General features: G+C 40.7%; 1 protein-coding gene across 4 annotated transcripts in view; it reads left to right on the top strand.

Moving 5' to 3' along the window:
- Window positions 1-1,954: 1,954 nt before the first annotated feature.
- Window positions 1,955-17,270, top strand: part of osbpl5 (oxysterol binding protein-like 5) — a 36,142-nt gene continuing 20,826 nt past the window's right edge. Inside the window, exons 1-2 of one of the 4 annotated variants that reach the window (XM_020102197.2) lie at window positions 1,978-2,213; window positions 12,057-12,118. The gene's annotated coding sequence lies outside the window, so the exon portion shown is untranslated. Of the gene's footprint in view, window positions 2,214-12,056; window positions 12,119-17,270 lie in introns of all 4 variants that reach the window. The other 3 variants (XM_069528383.1, XM_020102198.2, XM_069528385.1) reach the window with 3 other exon arrangements.

The following is a 17,270-nucleotide window of genomic DNA, read 5'->3' as shown; positions in this document are numbered from 1 at the left end:
ATGTTGCCACCGACAGTAACTTACAACATCAAAAAAGGAACCATAGAATATCAAATATGTCAAAAGACGAAATATTGCAAATCAAACCGTGAGTTCAGTGAAATCTCAGCAACACTTAACTTGTGGAACATTAATTTCTCATGATTTCATTGATGATGGATTCACCTTTAATTAACATCTGTCCTGTATATAATACACCTAAAGTAGTAAATTAAACAAGGATTCAAAACTCACCTGAACATCTGAGTTCAGTCAGTGAAAGATGTAGAAAATTGTGTTCTGCCAGTTTGTGCTCCCTCAGTTAAATTATTAAAACTTTGCTCCTTTTTCCAAAAGCTGCTGAGAGTTTCTGGGAAATGGGATCTTTTTTTCCCCTGCAGGTGAAGCTTTTGCAGTTTCCCTCCAAAAGTGACTTCCTGGTGTACTTCCTGATATACTTCCTGATTTCTTAAAATGTATCTTTATTGTCTAAATCCAGAGAAACTGAATTCATCACAGTGAAATAAAGCTTTATGTAAAATACAAGAATCTTCTTCTTCAACAATTGTTGTTCAGTCCTCATTGAGTTTAAAATCCTCAGTCGTGTCAGCAGGCTGTCAGTGTAGCCACACAACATTTATTACACGTTTCTTCAACGTAAAAACTTCAGTGAGTCTTTGTCAACATGTGAAGGCGCTGTAGAAACTCTTCTTTAATGTTGATTCAACTTCAACCACAAAGAAACTTTTCATGTTGAATTAACAGACATTTCTGTCTGTACACACTCTGTAAACGAACAAACAAGACACTAACACTTTCAGGGATAAACAACAAACTAATCAGTTCAAATCTTTCGGTTTCTCAGACTTTGAGCAGAGTGAACCCTCTTTAAGATATGAAACACCAGTGAAACATCCTCTCATACAAATGTCTCGAAAGAGAAGAAGGGAAGTGACTGCTGGACTCACTGAATGTTCTCAGGAGAGAAGAGTCTGAGATCAGCTGTTACTTTGGAGACAGAGCTGCTGCTGGACCAGATGCTGTGCGGCCATCTGTCCACAGGGAGGCGCCATCACGACTTCTACTTCCGTATTTAAAGGCGGATGGGCGGGATCACTGATTCACACATTAATTAAAAGGTGTTGGAGACTTTCTGTCTTTGATATTATTTTTTACAGTATTTATTATCCGTTTAATACTCACTCTGTGGAATTCAATGGCCAATGTACAAGGCGTTGTACTGAATATATTCTGTTTCAATTTCTATTCTGTTTCTATTTTATACTTCCTTGCTGTTATACTGCATGTTTACTTATTTATTACTTTTACCAATGTCTATTTTTTTGACTATCTCTATTATTACTGCACCACAGCAAACCTCCACATCGTGAGATGAAGAAAGGATCATTTTATCTTTTCTCAGTAACAGTAATTGATTATCACAATCATTGTGTATGTTAACGTATATAATGGAGGTTGAATATGATCTATCTATCTATATATCTGTCTGTCTGTCTGTCTGTCTGTCTGTCTATCTATCTATCTATCTTATCTATCTATCTATCTATCTGTCTACAGCCTATATTCACATTGTTTATACAGTGTTTATAAGATAATGTCTGCAACTAAATATTATTTCAATTGTACATAGAACAATCGGAGAGACTTTTTAACGACTTGATGAATCAACTTTACACTGACCCATTTAAAAAAAGTCATAATTATGAGACGCTGCGTCACTATTTGTTTCATCATTGTCATCATGTTTCTCACTGCGATGATTTACAGGATCTTTATGGTTTTCATCGCAGTGGCAGTGACACGTGCTTCCTGGACGACACGGTCTGTGGTTGTGGGTGTCTCGGTGGTCGGTGTCTCGGTGTCTCGGTGGTCGGTGTCTCGGTGTCTCCAGCGGTGAGGCGTCGTGCAGCAGCAGCGGCAGGTGCAGCGCGTTGCTGCGGCCACAGGTGTCGCCAGATCTCCTGGTGAGGCGTCCACAGAGGCAGGCAGCGGGCAGATGAGCCGCAGCAGCAGCAGCAGCAGCGGGAGGAACCAGTCAGTCCAACCTCCACACTCTCCATGTTGGAACACAGCAACTTCTCCTCCAGCCGACTCTGACCGTCCAGCGCTGCCCACTACTGCCCCGCCGGCTAACACTCCCGTGCTATGCCCGCTGGACCGGGGAGGACGCCCGGAAACAACCGCATGAGCGCCGCCGCCGCCGCCGACACCGAGTGAGTAGAGTGATTTTCATCCGCTGTCCTCGCTCCGCCACCAGCCTCCTCCACCGAAACATAACTTGCTCTTATTATAGCTGCTTCAACTAAACTCTGCTTTGTGTGCTAACTCGCGCTAACTAGCTTGTGTGGCGTGGAGTTAAATAAAATAAAGGTGGGGGATGAGTGTTCTGTCGTATGGAAGACTTTGTGTGGACATGTTAACGACGTGCTGTTCAGAGGAATGTGTCCTCCCGTCGTAGTAACGTTATCTCCGTGTGTTAGCTGTCTGCCCCGGTTGGTGGCTAGCGGTTCTAGCTAGCTACATAAAGTAAAAGCCCCATCTCCACGTTAGCGGAGGGCGCCTGCGGCTGCAGCCGGGCTGTCACTTGTTTGCATGGCAACCACGAACCTAAACGACGCAGAGAAGCAAATACATTCATATATATATATTCAGTCCGCTCCTGCCACGAGTGTACCGGCGAACCGATGTGGGGGGACACGGACCGGCTACCTTTAAATAACGGCGCATGTGGTGGAGCAGCAATCACCACAAACATCGCTGTCAACGATGCAAATTAAACAACCTCCATTACTCTTGACGCTCAGTTGTTATATCAAGCAACGCACGACGATGTTACATACTGTGAACACGTGCAACGGGAAGACACAACGCGTGAAAGGTGATTTACAGGAGAGAAGAGGTGGGCAGACGTTTAAAGGTCATATAGCATATGCGGTGCAGGCCAAGACATCTTGAGGTTCAACTCGTGTTGCTGGTTTGATGCCAAGGCTGCAACCTTTTGTCGTGCTCACCACCAGCCCCAGCATTAGGACCCTTCAACAGGCACCTCTCTCTCTGCAGAGACCTCCCTCCTTGGGGCACTAGGGGATGTTGAGGGTTGTTTGGATTGTAAGATTATACACTGGATGTGTTTGTCAGAAATTCAGCTTCAAGAATTTCTTGATCATAAATCTGCTGGTTTTATGAACTTGATAGACAAACTGCCAATATTTGCTTGTAGCCACGTCTGCGTATATATTTTAGCCAGGGAGAAGAAGAAATTGCAGTACATTAATACCTAATGAGCGGCAAATATTCCCAACACTAACAAATACTCACAGCTCAACCAAATCCTTACAGCATTACCAAATACTTGCAACACAACCAAATTCTTGCAACACAACCAAATACTTGCAACACAACTAAATACTCACAACACTACTTATACTCACATCACCACCAAATGCTCACAACAATTCTAAACACTGACAACACTACTGAATGCTCACAACACAACCTTCACTTCATCCGCCTCGGCCTATTCTCAGTGCAGACAAATATAGAAGAGCTCATCATCTTTAACAGTGTGGCATTGTGTTTGCCAGGCATGAGAGTAACACAGATAGTCAATAGTTAAAAAGACTTACTTGAATGTCTCACTCACAATACTGGAAAAAAAAAAAAAAAAAACATCTAGAGAAAAGGCAATCCAAACACAAGAGGAAATGATTACCAGACTGCTGGAAGTGAAGTGTGAGGTGATATTTGGGAAATTGCTGCAGAGTGAGAAAAGATTGCAAAGTCCTAATTTGCTATTGCTTCAGCTGCTCTGTGATCTGTATGTACCTTTAGTCGACTAAGTCTTTCAAATTAGGTTATACGGAACAATAATGGGCTAATATCCAGTGTTAGGATTCTCTGTCAGACTCACATTGGACAAAAATTGATCCGATATTGAATGACCGCAAACTGCCAGACTGCAAGTGGTGCCAATAGCACAGATAATAACATATTAGATGTTTGAAGGTCATCGATGCTGAGTGGCAATTGAAAGTAGGTCATGAGATCAATAACGACGGACACTACTTGCGTTTGCCTCTGGTTTTGATAAAGTCTGCTTCAAATAGTCAACACCTAATGTCCTCTGTTAGGAGGGACTCTTCAAGGTAATGTGTGTAACATTTAAAATACCCTGGTTACTAATGACACTACTAGTGAACAGTACTCAGCATCCTGTTGCTTGTGCATGTGCTTGAACTCTGCAAGTGAGCACCCGAGCAGTGCTGTGACATACCTGAGACTCAATGTGATTGAGCAGTATTGTGTTGATTGATTAGGTAACTAAATATATATACATACAGTATTTTCTTGTTATAGTTGGAATACAAACAATATTGGACTATAGACGATGCAGATTACTCTAATGAGTTATGGAAAAGTGGTAAAATGACTATGTGAGACTAGTTTGATGGCGTTTATGTTGTGCTGGCAACTAGTTGTTTGTTGACAGTTTGCCAGACAGGCACTAAGCCAAGGTAAGGAATGAAGATAGACCCTCATGTCATTTGGATTATCCCAAAAGAAATGTGGGGAAAGTTATGGTTTAAATTTCTTCACATTCTTACACACTCTACCTTAAATCCTCTGTAACCAAAACAAATAATCATATATATATATTATATATCGTACACATTTTTAATAATGATGGGAGGTTTTTAGTGGTGATGTGTCAACACCCACGCACGTCTGGTCTCGCCACGTGACAGTCTACCTTGGACTAATCAGGGGGGGATATTTAATGGCATTGGTTCCTAAGCCTATCAACTTGAACTGTGGCTTTGCCCTGCCATGACTGACGAATGGAGAGAGTGTTTATCAGTGAAGGGATGAAAGGATGGTGAGAATGTGAAGTGCTGTTTGACTCACATTCTGTGGGTAGTTTGTGCAGTTTATCATCGCTTTTTCTAGCAGGAAGACCCAGCAACAGATGTCCCAACTTCCATGCTGTGCTGTGAGGAATTCTCAGAAAACACCACGTCCAAACACATACTGTACTTGTGGCTCTGCAGAAGAAGCCACGCAGGGGGGGTTCCTGGTGGTGTAGAGGATGAAGACACTGATTGTGTAGCGAAGGTCATCCTCCCCTCTCTCCCTTATTTACATTAAAATCTCTATTATCCATTATGTGGTGATCTTAATTTCTAAATTCATTGAGCAGTGTTAGGATTATTTGTTATTTGAAATGATCAGCTGGATCTTTCTTTTAGCTTTTATTTGAACCTGTGACGCTATGGAGAGATACGACATGTGAGGGAGAGTTGTTTGTTGTTCTATTTCTATTTAAGCTGCATTTTGCATGTGAAGTGTTTTATTTGACTTGTTGCTTCATGCTGAAAATGCATCTGTGCGTTTTTGGAAAAACTGCAAAATCAAATGCATTGGCTAAAGGGTAGACCATACATTGGGAGGACCTTATTCAAACTGTACTCTGTGAACTTTTAAAATGAAGGAGAACATTTTTTGTGTTTGAGCACTGATGCATGACGTTCAGATGATGTGTATGTATATCTTCCTTTCAGACAGCACACAAGTGTTGGCATTCAGGTTTTGTTATTTTCCTGGTATCAGTATCAGTTGAATATCTATAAACTTTGAATCTGACTGTGCTTTTAACAGAGAAAAGTGTCCTACTCCGGGTGGCTCAGCACCGTTCCAGTTCCCCTGAGATGGAAATGCTTTCCCCGACATCTAGTGGGGGAATCTAGGTTAATACTGCCCCATATTGAATCTGTCTCTCTGCCCCCAGAGAGCAAATGCACTTTTAGCAGCTTCTATTGTGCCAAGATTCCCCTCCCTTGGTCCTGCAAAATGTTTTTGTCCTGAGTAACTTCACAGCTGTAAGTTGCCCTTTATGTCTAAAAACAGTTTCCTTTCTCTCAGAATGTCACTTTGTCACTTGCCAACATTTTCATTTTATGACTGTATCATTAAACTTAAAAAAACGGCACACAGTGCGACATATGCTGTAGGCTCCAAGACATACAAAGAAAGGTGTTTAAAGCTTTTATCCAAATGCAAACATTGTTTTTACAGACACCACACTTCACAAGCAACATTACATCACTGTGAGATGCAATCTCACTGTAACTGTTTTAATATTAGCTAATGCCAGAGCTGTAACACCCTGTAATATCTGGAGACAGACGTCCTTTTGTGGCGGTCTCACATTAATCTTGGGAAGCAGCTTCTTCTTTTCTCATTACAGCTGTGAGACAAAGACAAGCTGTTTTCAAGACCTCGGAAACTCGTTTAAATTCATGACTCAGGTGTAATATTTTACGATATTTCATGTTGATTGCAGTGTGATTATAATGCCAGTGATATCCTGTCTCTAAATGGACTAAGGAGCCTTTTTACCACTGTATTATAAAGGTGTTGTGTATACCTTTTCTATTTTTTTTTTCCCTCTCAAGTGAAGCATCCTGTTAGACTTCCTAGGCCAGTCTAAACTAGGTTGTGTAAATATGAAATGTTATTTGGACGCAGCAGTAAGTGACTTCAGACACTGATGTTGGTAATAATCATTTAAGTGTTGCTGTCGCCCTTTAAATTAACAAACGTTTCCTGCAGTTTGTCACATCAGCTTTCACTAATTAAACTTGGCAGCTGTTGGTTGTGTGCTCTCTGCACACTGTTGTCGGTGTTCATCAAAGATAGTTTGTGAGAGAAGAACTGCAACTCTAACACCATTGTACAAGCAGGAGGGATTTAAGTGATCACAACAAATCCACAGAGTGAGACTTCTTTTTTCTTGAAGATCATATGATATCACTGTCAGAGATTTCATTCTCCCAACCAAGCTTTCATTCATTTCACTTCAGTAATTTACACTTGAGAGATCACCATGAGATTTGGATCAAGAAGCCCTTGAATGGGGCAGATATGGACGTCACTGATAATATAACAAGAATTATTCTGAAGACGTTGCATTATCTTCAGATGATATATTATGACAGATTATTATTGTTTTTTAAATCCACGATGCTTACACATATTTATATTTTAACATCCTGCCACAACCTTTGTCAAATCTATTCTGAAGGTCGATAATATATATATATGTTGTGTGTTCCTAACCTCATCCTCTTACTTACATACAAATGTCACACATACAAATTTAGGGTTTGCAATATACCCCGTGACCCCTTGACGTTTGTTCTTAGTCTGCTGGGTATGGTGTGTGTATTTATAGAGCAGGTTTAACACCAAAGTCCACTGCTCTTCTTTTCACAGAGTAAGTTACTGCTGGAGCTTTCTCACGGTAGCTGGCGCCTCTGCAATCAATATCCACCTCTCACTCATCTCTAGCTGAACGTATGGAGCTGCTGCTTGTGTAAAAGCTTCTAATTTTACTTGGGACCCTGTGTTTTTACTTAGTAGCTACAGTTTTTTTTTCTAAGGACCCCTAAACTGGGATCAAATATTCTACAGATGACCTTTTACATCATTTGCTTCAAATCTGACTGGCTGAGTCTGTAGAGAGATTTTGTAATGTATACAATCCCAGAAAATGATTGGCACTGTGAGGCACACGGCCCACGTCAAATGCTTATAATCTTCAGTTTCAAGGGATAAGCTGCAGTGTCTGTGTTGCGTTTATAGCAGCATTGTTGTAGGTTTCTGACATACTTTTATCAGAGTTTTATTATGAAAGAGGTGTTACTGAGAGGCTTGATTACGTCATGGTTTTAACATCATCCTGTTAAAGCCCTCGTTGGAGGGTCATGTTGCTGCTCTGCGCAGACTGAAGCAGCTTGGCTCCAATTTTTGGCATCTGGCTACTGATGTTTACATGTCATGGCATTTCATTGGCTTCAAACAAATGAGTTAATTACTGTTAATGCAGCGACACAATGTTTTTGATTTAGAGAATGAGCACTCAAGTGGCAGCGTTATATTTATGAGTCTATGTGTCTCTCTGTGGAGTTGTCAGGTGAGGGGTCGACACTGCGTTAAATTGCACTTAAAGGAAACTTGTGGTCAAACGTAGCCGTCCTTGCCAAGCAGCTTCAAGAAACCAAGCATCGACTTAACCTTTAATAAAGACCTTGAATCTTGCATGGACAGCTTCCATGCAATGGGATCAATGTCTGACTTCACTCTTAAATTGATACTCTGCAAATATACAACGATCACCACCTGCATGTGAAAGGTGGCTTGAAAAGGGTTGTAGCTTTGGCTCACTTTGAAAGTGGCCATAAACAGTTTGATTTTCTCATGGTATCACTCAGAAAACAGTCATTGAAACATCTTCAGCTTTTACTCTCCACTCCTCATCTCTCTTTGTATTTGTCTCCTTTCCTCCAGCCTCTGCTTTTGCTCTTTTGTAGTCAGACAAACACGTCCAGGTCTGATCTTTCTACCAAATGCACACAGATGAAATTAATATTGATCCTCTAATCTTTCTCCCAGTATGTGAGCCAACAAGTGTGTTTTTCTAAAATGTCAGAGAATTCCTTTTAATGCCAGGTGATGTTGCTTTTGTTGTTGCAGCACTACCAAGAGTTTTTCCTGCACACATTTAGTTTTGACATTCAGGCCTCTTTAGTGATTGATCATTGCCATCCAATCTCATCCAATCATGTTGATTATTTTCAGCCACAGCCAACACAACTGCCGATGGATATCTGGCTGCTTCAATAACCTTTGTGTAAACTAGAGACATAGTGTTTGGATTTCGTTGACTTGTATTTCCTTTATTAAAACAGATGTTAAAATGTAAAGAATATCTTCCACCAAGGTGCAGAAGAATAGTCACATGTATGCCTTTGTTTTTCTGTGGTCAACATTTTCATTTCTGTGCTTACCACCTGGGCGGGTGGGGACCATATCTACTCCATCCAGATAGATGCAGTGAAGTGGACTGGTGGTCGATCTGATTGGATTCTCAGTCTTTTTCCTGTCCTGGGTTGATAACACTGTGCTTTAGTGAACAGGCATCTCTGTCAGGGGGATGAAAACTTAATTGAATGCTATTGATGTTTAAGTGTTCGATTAACTCCCATGAGTGGAGTGACAGAGAATAGACATGAGAGGGTGAGCATGAAAGTGAGCAAGTGAATGGAGCAAACAGAAACTTGGGTTTAGAAGAATGTAGAATTGTGGGCTCTAATTTAGGAAGAAGAATATTGTAAATGTTCATTATGTTTACCACAAAATACCTTTTTTGTCACAGTAAAAATGGCTCAGGCAGTGCTTTATAAAAGGCTGTGGATATAATTAATGTACAGCAGTACATTATAGTAAAGGCCAGTGTGACATTTACTGATGTGGCTCCTCAGGCTGCACAAACTTGTTCAGGTAAATGTAAAACACATAGTTGTTTTATACTTAAAGTTACAACAATTTTTCTTCCTTTATTTCAACTTCATAAATATCTGTCATTATGTGTTTTTGTCTTTATTTTGTGCCATCATTAGTGTCCTGAACAAAGTACAGGGACGGCATTTACTGTTGGGCTCATTTAGCTGGATCCCATTCAACAGTTGTTGTTAGTTTTATTTGATTTAACTCAAAGAGCCAAACCTTATTTGAAAGACAGCAGGACTGTGAGGGCATGTCATGTCTGGAACACATTTGAGTGTAGTTAATAGTTAGTGCCCAAGACCCAGTGCCATTCCTGTAAAGTCTAAACTTGTGTCTGTGTCTCAAGCTTCTAATTTTCCTGCATCCATGCAGGGAGTTTATGGTCTGTTTTCTCTTGGATTGGAGTTGAGGTGGGGAGCTTTCCTTAATCAAGGGCCCTTTAATTTTATAACGTCTGTCTTGGGCCATGTTGAATAACTGAACACATCTATCTCACTCACCTCTCTAATGCTATGGCTGGAACTGCTGGTTTTAGCCAAAACAAGTTGCTCAGAAAACCTCTCAGTTTTGGTAGTGCCATGTAACGCTCACAAATAGTAGTTCTAGTAGTTCATTCCTAGTATCAAACTCAGTGCTAACAATGATCACTTGGTTGCTATTTTGACTGTAATTCATTTATGTGATTGTTCTTATACACAACACAACAATGGACAATGAGATGAAAATATGTATCGGTCTATATATAATATATTCATCCTTACAAACTACAAATATATCTGCAATTCATATCAAAGATTTGTAGCGGAAAGATTAGCCAAAAAACCATTAGCCATTAGTTAGTATCTGTTTTGCCAAAGTTTGTCACCACTTGTCTCAGTTGAAGCACATGCCCTTCGTATTGTTTTCCTTAAATGAGCCAGAGACACAACTGTAAATCAGTGGGAAGGTTCTGGCCTGGACTCCTGTGAGTCACTCTTGGCTCTCTGCAGGGAAAGTTGGCGAGCCTGACGGTTCTCTGATGTAAATGTGACTTGGTTGTATGCTTGGAGTGAAGCACACAGAGCACTGGTTATGTAATATGCATGTGGCAGTGTTTCACCCACCCATAGCTGTATAGATTTCAGTTTGCTGAGCCGGTGTGGCTAATTGTTCCCTCTCTGAGTTTAATTTGGCTCCTTTGCAGAAGCTACAAGAATAATTTAAAAGTAAAAGACAGCACCACAGGTTTCTACACTAAATGGTAGTTTTGCACACTGACTCTTTTGAGCCAATGCAGTGAACTTTTCCTCTAGTCATGTATTGAATGGAAGGTTTCTACGTGGCATGTGGTTCATCTCTTATAAACAGTTACTTAAATCTGGTCTCAGTGAGGAAATGTAGGACAGTGTGTGTATCATCCAAACCATGCCACACTGGGTCAAAGTGTCTTCCTTCAGTTTTCTCTCTTTTTACCTGCACACATTGTACATTTTATCATTCTTGTATGTGTTTCATGTCATATAAATCTGTCTTCTGTTATTTCGATGATGCCTTGCCCTCTGACACTATCCTAAATTACCCTTTCCTCCTCTCTTATCCATGTCTTTATGTTTTCCTCTCGTGGCTGTCTCCGTTTGGCTCCGTCTCCTCTGCACCGCCTCTCCCCTTTGTCCCTCAAACGCCGTCAGCTCTGGGACTCTCTCTCAGTTCGCTTCTTATTTACGTTTGACATACTCAAGTGTTATGGCTTCCTCCTTTTCTTAGTGATAGGATTTAAAAGCACAGATTCCTCCATGATACCCAACCCATTTTTCACTTGTCGGCTTCCTGTTAGGTCATCAGCTGGGGTGTTTTCCACAGAGAAGTTTTTTTACTACAATTCTATTTCATTACATATTGGTCTAGTCTAGTGACAGAAATACAGTTACAGCATCTGATGGGAGTGTTTAATTTGTGTGTTGTGTATTAGGGATAAATATGTTTTTGTGCATGCTGTTGTATGATATGTGCATTTATTTAGTTTTGGTTTTGGATTTGTTGCTTATCACACACACCAGCTGTTGGAGAATGCATTGTTCTTTGCACTGGCAGGATTAAGAGGCATTTCAAGGGAAAACAAAAGTCCAGAATGGGATGTTGAAATCACAATTAATTTAGCAGTTACAATTTAATACGGACATTATACTGTCACGCAGGAGTCGGATACCTCCAGTCCTTCTGGATACTGCACCAAGGTGTGTATTTGTTTAGCGTTAGCATGGCAATAATCCATTACGTGATGCTGTGTCTTAGTGTCTCATTGTTTGGATATGGTTATTTGTAACCATTTCTGTTGACTTAATAAACACACAATGAATAGAATCCTGTTTCTTACCACGCAATATCATTTCACATGCTTCCAGCTATACTGTTACTCCCACGGATGTTTTTTTCATTTGTCTGGATCCATGATCGTTCAAGTCGTTCTTTTGCCCAAAATCTCTAGTAGCTGGTGACTAGCTGCAACTATCTGGGGGTGGTGTGTGTGCAGGTGGCAAACAGATTATGCACTTGGCCCAGAGTGACGTCAGCGGCTCCCTTAGGACTGGGACTGGGTGGGGTCCCGCTCTCCCTAGCATAGTGGTGTGAACAGGAGGAGCATGGGAAGAGGAGACACCGGGAGTAAGGTGGTTAGCCTGTTTGTACTGTGTCAGTAGAAGTAAAATCTTTCTCCTGCTTTTGTCCCTCTGCAGGTGAGACAGGCTGCACCCACAAAGGCTCCTGGATGCAGTGTCTCCTGCAGCTCAGGTGAAAGGTAAGATGAGCTTTCACCTGTTGGTCCTCCATTTAATGTCTTAATAATGCATATGCTTAATTAAATGGGTTAGCTGTCTGCAAGCTTCAGTTAATAAAAAGGCTTGTGCCTCTCATATGCTAGAGTTAAAGGTTAAGATTTGATTTGAAGACCTGTTTTCTTACACGTGTCAGTCTAATTTCAAACTGACATAAATATGAGCACATTTTCACCTAGAGGTGCCAGGAGGCATAAGAATTAGAGCACGTCTCTTAAGGTGTAGAATAGAGGTACTTTGTGTTTATGCCAGGTTTTATTACATTTTAAAACAGCTTTTTACAGCTTTTTGATTCAGTGCTGCACCACAAGGCTGTTTTAGTGTCTTCTGCGTGTCCATGTGAGCAGTTGTGTGCTGATGTTCAGGGTACAGCGCAGCATTGAAAGGAGGGGAACGGTTTGACGGAACTCTGCTGCTTACAGGGTGTGTCAGGTTCATTTGGGTTAGAAGGGAGTAAATGTTTGAGGTTGCACAAGGACAGTTGGCTACAGAATGATACTTCAGAGAGATCCTCAAAGCTCTAAAACCGGCAGTTTGCCTGGAGTATGTGCTGATCTTTTATACAGTGGCAGAAAAAGTGTAATGACTAGTTGCTGTTCCTTTTTTCAGCCCACCATCCTTATTACGCCGTGCGTTTTGGTCTCTGCTGGAAGGATAAGTGGACCAGTCTTTTTTTGTATGTCGGCCAGTACTAGACCGTCAGCTGTTCAGCACATCTGTCCATTGGGCGTAAAGATGGAAACTTAGTCAGATGAATTTATCCTTCTTACTGTTGGTGTGGAGGAATCACAGTGACAGAGTTATCTAACAGTCTCTTCTTTTGGTATTACCTTGTGCTAACGTCAGTTGGAACCTTGACTTCTCAATTCCTTATAACTTTGAGATGGTAGCAGCAGGCTGTACTGTGGCAGTAGTAGAAATACAAAGCACCACTTGCCTGCTTGTATCACTCAGGAAGTGTTTGGAATCAGCCTTGCACAAGCTGTTTATCTTGGCATGTAGGTGCAGCATGAAGACGTATGAGGTTTAACAGCAAATTACTCATTAACCAGGTAAAATGTCTCAACCTGCAGCCAGTTGCTCAAACCAAGGCTACTCGCATCAGGTTATAGTTTTCTCCCGAAGTCACGCACATTCAAACTATCTGATATACTACGATAGTAAAATATTGGTCATAAATACTTGACAGTTTATCTTTCCGTCAACTGATTGGATTAAAGGTTACATGGCCCCCTTATCTTTTTTTGCATTCCATGAATAAGCCGAATAAAAAAAAAAAAAGAATAAAAAAGTATATGCTCTGGCTCAACATAGGTCTTATTTTTCTCTTAGTGTCCGCTCTACCACATCAGCAGGGAATCACTCTGGCTTGGCTTTGTTTGTGTCAGCTATTCAACCCTAAGAGTTGCTGCACACACAAAACATCACCTGTATGTCTCTTCCTTTGTCTCGCGCATCTGCAAGACTTCAGTTTTTCTTCTACACTGAAATGTGAAATATTTAGTGACCAAATGAAGGCTGAAAGCTTGACTTCCTAGGCTGTACTAAGGAATAACAATATAAATAGAGATAGAAACTATGTTTAATAGCAGGACGGCTCTCCCTTCTATGTTTTGTTTTTTCTATTTCTAATACTTACCATTTGATACATGATATAGGATAATAAAAGAATTATTTATTAGCTCTACAACAAGGACATTTCCTTCTTAGATAAGAAGTAATAAACAACATAAACATTAGGAAATATGCAATAACAAAATTGTAAACATGAGAAGTATAAAAATAGCAATAAAATATATAATACATTACTCAATCTAAGATGGAATAATGGGATCTATGGGTCATACCCTATATTAGCTTAGGTCCATATGGTCTTACACAATGTTAGCCTGGAGCCAGTTCATGAAATAGTATTCATACATTCAGAGCCTGTGCACTAATCCAAATCGGTTGTTAGGCAGAATACATTATGGGGAATGTTAGTGATGCTGAATATTACCTAGAGTAAAGTAGAACTCCATTCACAGAAAATAGAGTACCCAGCTTTCTCTTTTGATCAGAAAAAGCAAATCGTATTTTAATAAGGTCAGGACTGAGGGAGCCAGAGCGATATTTATGTTTATGTATTGTGTTCCTGATGGTTGGAGAGTGTCTCTCACTGTGTATTAGTGAAACGTGAAAACCAATCAGGACTGTGAGTTGAGTGTTTGATTACCACTCTGATCAGGATAAGTCAAAGTTTCTATCGGTGAAAACCCCAGGAGCTGCTGTCGGCTTCTATAAAAGTCCCTGTCAAAGTGGGGTCGATGAGGGGACACAGAGAGGGCAGGTGACAGACAGGGAAAGGGGGAGGATGGACAGGCTATGTTGATCTGTTGACCTAAACTTTTAATTAGCATTGCTTGCAGACAGACAGTGCCACAGATTTCATATCATATGCTTGTTTTTTTACTTCTGTTAAACATAATAAGTCCTTATGAATGCTTATAATATATGGTAACAATATGAAATAGATTAGAAAAACATAAAACATGCACACCTCAAGTCTAAAACATGCCTCAGGTCAAATTTAAACTGACAACCTTTCACTTTTTAGCTCAGTTTTCTCCTTTTTAGTTAGACCTGTATATATATTGTTATTTTTAAGGTATGTTGGGCTGTTCAGAAAAAGCTTAATTCAGTATTTGGTTGTGGTTGATGTGTGGCTTTAAGGAAATATTATATGAATTAAAATCTGCTTCAAAGTGCTAACAGACTCCTGATGTTGAGAGGCAGTATAACTTCACCTTCATACCAGTAATTCCATTAAAAATCACATTGCTCTGTGCATTTTTTAATGATATAAATGGTGACTGTTTTAATGAAGATAAAATGCTGGAGAACAATAAGCTGATTTCACATAGACAGGATTGGAAGTGGAGGACAGTAGAGTTCAGTCATTAGATCTTCAGAAGATGTCTAGCCGCATTACATTACGTTCATTTAGCTCCTTTAGCAGGCTTGTGACGAGACTATCAAGTGGCGGCTGGGACAAAGAGCAGAACTTGCACTCTTAGCAGGTTGACCCAATTACTTCCCATTAAATGCTTTACACATCAAGTCTCGCTGTGGCAATTCATCCCGGGTATGAGAGCCCCCAGCAGTCCGCTGCAGAGCCAACTTTTTGTTTTTAACGAGTTTCTTTATCCAGGATAAGAGAGGCAGGCAGTTGGTGGAGCTTGTGTGAATCTGACCTGTTCCCTCTCTCACCACTCCTCACTGGGATGGAGACCCATGCTGAGATCGCAGGTGGGAGGTGGGGGTGTCACCTCGTGGATGGCGCCAGTTTCCTAGAGGTGATTGTAGTCAGTGCAGTTATAAGTTTGGGTAAATTGCATCTGTCTGCCCGTGCTGCAGTGACAAACTGCTGGAGGCTCTGAGGTTGGACTCTAAAAAGCATTTCAGCTCTATTTAATAATGACATGTCTGATTAGTTTTTGAAAGAGTGAAAGCTTTAAGGTTTTGTTCAGGGGGTGACGTGTTTTGCCGTTACAGGAAACTTCAAAGAAGGTTTTAAGTTTTCTTTTGAATAAAAAAACTAGCTTTTCTACAACCTAATCTGAAAATAAAGCAGAAAATATAGATGTTATCTCTACCTAGCCGCCAACATCCACTAACCTTGTGTTAAAATTCACGTGTGTATGTATAATAGCTAAGACTTGGATACATTTCAAAACTAGGACCGCATGATTTCTATTCCAATTTGAACAGTGTGCAGGACGAATGACAGACAAAGTTGTCTGGAAAATGTATGTCAAATTAAAGAAGTCATAATTTGTAAATATGTGGCAGCTGGTCATTGATTAAATGGGATATTACAGCCTGAAGAGTCTGTAATGGGCATCAACCCCCTGTCTCCCACTGGGCTGCTCTTTGCTTTAGCATCATTAATTAAAATCATTTATCCGACACCTTGTCATCTATTATCCTTTGCTTAATGACCCTCTGTCTGTCCAGTCAGGATAGGAAGCCTCTCGGCCTCTGTTGGCAGACATCTTCCTCCCAATCCCTCACACCGCCTGTCTCTCTCGCAGACAGCCCCTGCCCTCTCCTCACTCGTTACCCTAAGGACCACACTTTATCCAGTCTCTAACCTGTGTTGGTCTAATCAGACACAAACTCATTTTCTCTTCCTTTCTTCTATATCTGTTGCTCTTTCTCTGCACACACTGCAGCTTATTATTTCCCTCTCTGCCACAGAGCTTTTCAGCTCTATGAAAAAGCCTTGTCAGGGTGGAACAGGGCCTTTAAAACACTGCTGTGCCTTGAAGTGGAGCAGAGAATCCAATTTGCATAGCCCTTATGTATAATTCAAAGTGCAATATGATGAATAAAACTGGCTGATACGTTGCTTTTTTGCCTTGACTTTTTCAGCTTTGGGAGTGGACATGCAGTAGTGGCATTTGAGCTGAGGGTGAGGTGGTGAGGCACTGGGCGATGCTTTAGCGGGAAGTCTCTTAAATCTCTTATATTCAACAACATGCTGAATGCTGCTATGATGCTATGTTCTCAAACATACACAGTAAATAAATAAAAAAATGGAAAAATGGACCGTCACAGTGGGGATTGCCATGGTGGGGCTACATTTTTAATAAAATACGATACTCATAATGCAAAAATAATTAGAATTGTTGGTCACCTGTGTTGGTCTAATCAGACACAAGCTCAAAATATTCAGCCTTGCATTTCTAATTGGTCTTCAGCGTCGTCAAATGAGATAACAAACATGCTGGTTTGTCCTTTCAGCTACAACAAATGAACTTGATGGCGGGTCTGAATCAAACATGATTGTCAGTGTGTGGCCTCTCTGCATGCCATTGTTCGTAAAGATAGATAGAAAAGAACTACCACTGTACAACTAGGAGTGAACAGAGCGTTTTTACAGTTCCGAAACCTTGATTAAAACAGGACTATGTCTATGTTAGTTATAGATGTGCTCAACATCTAACCTTGCAGCCCTTTAGGCTGGAATGATAGTTTTGCAGGACTGGGTGTGTCTGTGTATAATTGTATCACAGGCCATGAATGTGCTGTATGCGGAAATCACTGTGCAGATGCTGACTTTCGTACATCAAG

Source organism: Paralichthys olivaceus, chromosome 7, assembly GCF_024713975.1.
Source record: "Paralichthys olivaceus isolate ysfri-2021 chromosome 7, ASM2471397v2, whole genome shotgun sequence".
In the NCBI taxonomy this organism is placed as follows: domain Eukaryota; kingdom Metazoa; phylum Chordata; class Actinopteri; order Pleuronectiformes; family Paralichthyidae; genus Paralichthys; species Paralichthys olivaceus.
This window is presented reverse-complemented; position numbering and strand designations above follow the sequence as displayed.